The sequence below is a fragment of the Notothenia rossii genome (assembly GCF_949606895.1).
Source record: "Notothenia rossii genome assembly, chromosome: 5".
Lineage (NCBI taxonomy): Eukaryota > Metazoa > Chordata > Actinopteri > Perciformes > Nototheniidae > Notothenia > Notothenia rossii.
The window spans coordinates 1,469,632-1,475,718 of record NC_136903.1 but is presented as its reverse complement, the minus strand read 5'-3'; positions in this window follow the sequence as shown (position 1 = coordinate 1,475,718).

Sequence of the window (6,087 nt, the reverse complement as noted above, 5' to 3'; positions counted from 1 at the left end):
ACTTAGAGTACACATAGTACACTTAGTACTTAGAGTACACATAGTACACATAATACTTAGAGTACACATAGTACACATAATACTTAGAGTACTCATAGTACACACAATACTTAGAGTACACATAGTACTTAGAGTACACATAATACTTAGAGTACACATAGTACACATAATTCTTAGAGTACACATAGTACACATAATACTTAGAGTACACATAGTACACATAATACTTAGAGTACACATAGTATACATAATACTTAGAGTACACATAGTACACATAATACTTAGAGTACACATAGTACACATAATACTTAGAGTACACATAGTACACATAATACTTAGAGTACACATAGTACACATAATACTTAGAGTACACATAGTACACATAATACTTAGAGTACAATGCAGCAGTTTGTCATATATTCATTTTACTCAGTGTTTTAGTTTCTTTTGTGCGGCTGCTGGAGTTTCATTTCAGCAACATCAATATGTTGCTCAAGGGTTAATGGCAGGAGATGATCTGTAAGGTGAAGGTGGAGAGAGAGAAGGGATGAAGGATGTAGGGAGGAAGGGATGAAGGATGTAGGGAGGAAGGGATGAAGGATGTAGGGATGTAAAAGATGGAGAATGAAGTGGTCGAAGGATGTAGGGAGGAAGGGATGAAGGTGAAAGGGAACTAGGAAGGAAGGGATGACGATGAAAGGGAACTAGGAAGGAAGGGATGAAGGTGAAAGGGAACTAGGAAGGAAGGGATGAAGATTCCAAAGGATAAAGGAAGAAAGGGAAGGACTGATGAAGGGTTAGGGGATGAAGGGATTGTTGCTGAGTGTGTACCTGATGTTTGAACATCATCTAGGCTAACCCGTTCCTTTGCTTTACAACATGCGTTTGCAATTACTTCCAAAAACAGATAAAGGGAGAAACTAAAGAAAGTAAAGTGCAGAACATTTCCAGCGAGCTGCGTCTGATCCTTCTGAGCTCTGGACGACAACAACCAGAAGAAAGGAAACACAAAACAATGATCCGTCCAGGAGCCTCTCAGTGTTCTGGACGATATGCAGTAATCTTCACGATGCCAGTCTCCTTCAGAGGGAGGAAGTCTCCAGGTTGTATCTCAGGTCTCCGACTAGAGCTGTAATCATCAAAGCTTCAGAGGGCTGCTCTCTGAAAGCTGAGCTGCTCTCTGAAAGCTGAGCTACTCTCTCTTTGAACTTGGATTGAATCATAACGTGTTTTCACTCCATTACATTTTAGTTTGCTCAAAACGTCTGAGGCACTGAAGGAAAGGACAGGTTGCATGAGCAGAGTTGAGAGTAGGAACAAAGGAAGGAACTCACACATGACTCTTTTTATTTCCTGATGTAAATGTGCTGCAACTGAAAGGTAGAGTAAGAATAATAGGCCAATAGCAAAGCCCGTTCAGTTTGCACCCATTTGCACATTTCAACATCCGATCTGTTTCTAACAATCACGCTTCTCTCGGTGCTTCAGTCAGTCGGTGTTTCTCTGATATGTTTATTAGAAGCAGCTTATAGTTCGAGTTGGGCCGAACCACTCCACAGATTCAGAACATTAAAACATATCACAACAGAGACAAGAACAAAAGATTCCTGCTCATCTTGGTCTTCACTTAAGAATCCATTAAAGCCAAAGTTAACCTAAACTGTTCGACAAAGACCTTATCGTATTTTTAAACACGAGTATCTGTACTTCTACTTGAGCAAAGGATGTGTGTACTTTTGCCATCTCTGTTCCTGGGGGCGGGGCTTATGTGTTCCTCACCTGAGTGGTTCAGCAGGTGTCTCCTCACCTCAGCGAGGGTGGGGCTTGAGGCTCGACCCGAGGCATCGCATCACTGTGATCAGATCCCCCCCCCTCAATCCTGCCCCGCCGCTGACGGTCGTACAGAGAGAAGCACTCCTTATACTCTGCAACACACACACACACACACACACACACACACACACACACACACACACACACACACACACACACAGACACAGACACAGACACACACACACACACACACACACACACACACAGACACAGACACAGACACACACACACACACACACACACACACACACACACACACACACACACACACACACACACACACACAGACACACTTAAGAATCCATTAGAGCCAAAGTTAGCCTAAACTGTTCGACAAAGACCTTAACTTGAGATAGTTAGTGGCCCTTAGAATAAAGTGTAATTGTGCAAAGGACCAACATCGCTCAATAACTCCAGCTGCATAACCAGTTTCAATGCAATTAAAAGCCTTAACATTTCCCCTTAACTAAGGAAAGATTTCAGGGGTTTCTGAGCAACACCCTGTCATAAATCCGTGGAAATGAACCCTTAAGTTTAAGCTTTTAACAGTTAACTTGTTTCATCTTTCTCCAGGTGGGGCGCTACCAACATTTAAGCAAACGTGTACAGAAAGTAAAAACAGATATCTTGTTACAACGCAGAGCTAGCTCAAAGGCACACAGCACTTTATACAGCCTATCATTTTAGAAAGCATGTTTTTGGGGTTTATCCTGACGTGGGATATATAAGATATTTCACGGTTCAATTAGATAAACCCAAACGCTCCATAACAAGTTGTTTCCTCAGTAATGTGACTTATCCACCACCTCCTCGTCCTCAGTAAAAAACACAACATCTGTAGGAACCGATTAACACTGTGCGAATAAAGGTAGGAACCAAACAAGCACGTTGGCCATAAACTACATGTCCCACAATGCATCTCGTTTTGTGACATGCTCACTGAAGAAACTTGCAATTATTTGCCCTGGACTTCTGCTTTCAGACGTAGTTAGTTACTAAGTTATTATCCTATCCATGGGCGTCGCAGCAATTATATCAAGTCCCCCCCACCTTTTAAAATGAGTAGTTTAGACCCCCCCACTTTTACCATGTGGAAAGTCTGTGTATCGGTCTACCCACACGCCATTCTGTAGAGCGCTGTCAGTGCTTCATTATTAAATCCATTCCACTTGCTTATTGAGAGAATGCCCAATCAATGAAATTCCGTACCATGTTTTCACTGCTACTTTGGACCAAGGCAGATTCTCAGAGGCGTGCACATGAGCCGCGCACATGAGCTGTACACATGAGCCGCGCACAACATGAGCCGTGCACAACATGAGCCGCGCACAACATGAGCCGTACACATGAGCCGCGCACAACATGAGCTGCGCACATGAGCTGTACACATGCTGCGTTTTTTGCGTAGCTGCGTCTTTAGTTGTAAACCCAGTGGCGATCTGTTCATCTGTCGTATCCTACTATAAAGCCATCGAAAAGAATAGGATACAGCATTAAAAGTTATTCTGGGTCTTTGAGTGTCATAGCTTGGCTGTGTGTGTGGCACGACGAGCGCATTTTGTGTGAGCGAGAGAGAGAGAGAAAGAGAGAGAGAGAGAGAGAGAGAGAGAGAGAGAGAGAGAGAGAGAGAGAGAGAGAGAGAGAGAGAGAGAGAGAGCGCTAACGTACATAAGGAGTTGTTTCTACAACAAGGAGGAGGAGAGCTCTCTCCTGTCAGACACATCTCATAACGTCAGCTCAGGGAGGTAAAGGACTGAGTGTTTAGATCGTTGACTTTAGTCTAAGTTATCTCATGTAAACAAGTATTTCCAAGGCACACCTTTTATATAATCATTATAAAAAATAAGAGAATAAGGTATGAAATAATTCCAACTCATACTATAGGACAGTGACACCAAAATACAGTTTAAAAGGGGAGTGATTTGTAAAATATGCATAAAGAAAAAGTAAGTCTGTTTAAAGTACTGTTCCACATGCGTGTTGAGATGTATCCATAGATTTCCTAACTTTGCTCTCAAAGTGCACCAGATTGATGCTTTTAACTTCAACATTTAAAAAAAAATCTTCCAGGGGAGCATGCCCCTGGAAGATTTTTTTGAGGTCCACCACCTGCACACACCCCCCGTCAAATTGTCCCACCCACATTGAGGATGCTTCCTACGCCCAAGATCCTATGCGATAATAATCCAATTCAGAGGCAATAATGTAATATAATACATTATTTTATATATATTATATATTTACGTTACGTGCTGGTGTTGCTTTTCTCTGTCTCTCTGCTGCGCAGGTACACCTGGTCCGCCCCTGGCTCCGCCTCCCCCAGGTGTCTTAATGACATTCAGCTGGGGACTTTAAAAGGAGAAGCTGGAGGAGAAGAGGGCCTCTTTTCCTGTCCTGATGCCGAGGGATTATATCCGTGGATTTCCTCTCGCCCCACGTGTGGATCCATTATTCTCTTGCTGTCTTATTGTGTGAACTCTGGAGGATGTTAGTTTAGGATTTTGTCGCGGCCTTGTTTTTTTCCCCCCAGTAGGTTGTGTTAGATCTCTGGGTAGAGGAGGGAAGTCTGGGTCCTACGGCCCGTGGTGTGGCTGGCCCAGGCCCCCTTCTTCCTTTTTTTTTTTTTTTTGCCGTCCTCCAGACTTGGTTCCTTTTTGCCGGTAAGCATGTAAGTTACGGCTGTGCTGACAATAAATGCCCGTCGTTAACGATATTCTGTGTTTGGCGTGGTTTGTTTTTATGTTACGGGTCTTCCCACGAGCCACTACCGCTTGGTAGGGGGAGGGGTCGTCACAATTTATATTTATATAGTTACCACCGGCCCTTTGAGTGCAACTATAGGCCTAATGCTAATGTGACCCGTGATGAAATTGAGTTTGACACCCCTGCTCAAAACATCTTAATGATGCGTTCAGGGACCACAGAGGCCAACATCAATCCTTTAATCCCTGATAGAAACACAAAGCAGGTCCGTGCCTCGTCGAGAAGAACACCGTTAGTTCAGATGAACTCTTCCACAGCAGCTCATTACATTTCATTAGTCCAGTTTGATGCAGGCCAGCAGTGATCTGCATGTGTGTGAATAACAAACCTAGAACGCTGCAGAAACACACCTGCTGAAGGTCAACGGGAACCAGGAAACACAGTGTTAACCTGATGAAGGTCATTTATTGTTCATATGAATGTTTAATATCATATTCCGAACAGAGAGACTGAAAGGGGATCTTTAAGAACACGTAAAAACATGTGTTATCAACCTCGCAAATCACACACAATGAAATGATTCATCCTCCTGCCAGCATAATGAGAGATATGTCTAAAACGTCTCCATAGTGAATGCACTAATTAGGCAGAGACTTCCCATGTTGCTGGACCTTTACCCCATGCAGACAAACTGGAACATATTTATCTGACCCCTTTGAAACATTTATCCAGAGGAAATCATTATTTGTTCTTAAAACTTTATCACAAAATCAATATCCTATCTTTCTATTTTAGAAGTTTAATTTAAACCTTAACTTAAACTTTAGGGAATACCTTAAAGTGGACCTATCATGCAAAATGCACTTTTGTAGGTCTTTTCTACCTGAACATGTGTCCCCGGTGTGTCAGGGAACTCACCAAGTGTCAGAAAACACAACCCTCTCTCTTTCCCTCCGTACCCAAATCTCTACAAACGGATCTGATCCAGACTGATCCAGATTTGAACACTTCTGTGACGTCAGGAACGAGGAGCTCTGCCTTTATGGGCAACTCTCCACCAATCAGGGGAATGGGGGGTTGGGCCACGGCCACTGCCGCTCGAAAGCGCTGGAGACGCTGTAGTACATATGCCAGGCCTGTAAGTGGCGCTGTAGTCTGCCACAAAAGCAGCGAAGAAGACTTCTCACAGAATAGAGTGGCGAAGTCACGCCCATCTACTTCCGGTCCATGGGACCTAATTTAGGAAAAAGTATGTATTGAAGTCAATGGAAAGAGAGAACTTATCTTTTGATCCCGTTTGAATTGTGCCACGAATTACACATATAATGTTTGTCAATCTTAAAAAAATAATTTCCATGTCAAAAAGTCACAGTTTTTCGTAAAACTGTTGAAATATAAGATGATGAAAAATACGCAACTAGAAAGACTACAAATCCCAGAGTCGCGTAAGTGATGTCACAATTGTTTTCCTCCACTCAGAGATAGCTAAGATGTGCTGGCTAAGATAAGATAACTTTAACAAGATGCCTGTGTGCTTAGTACCAGGTTGTT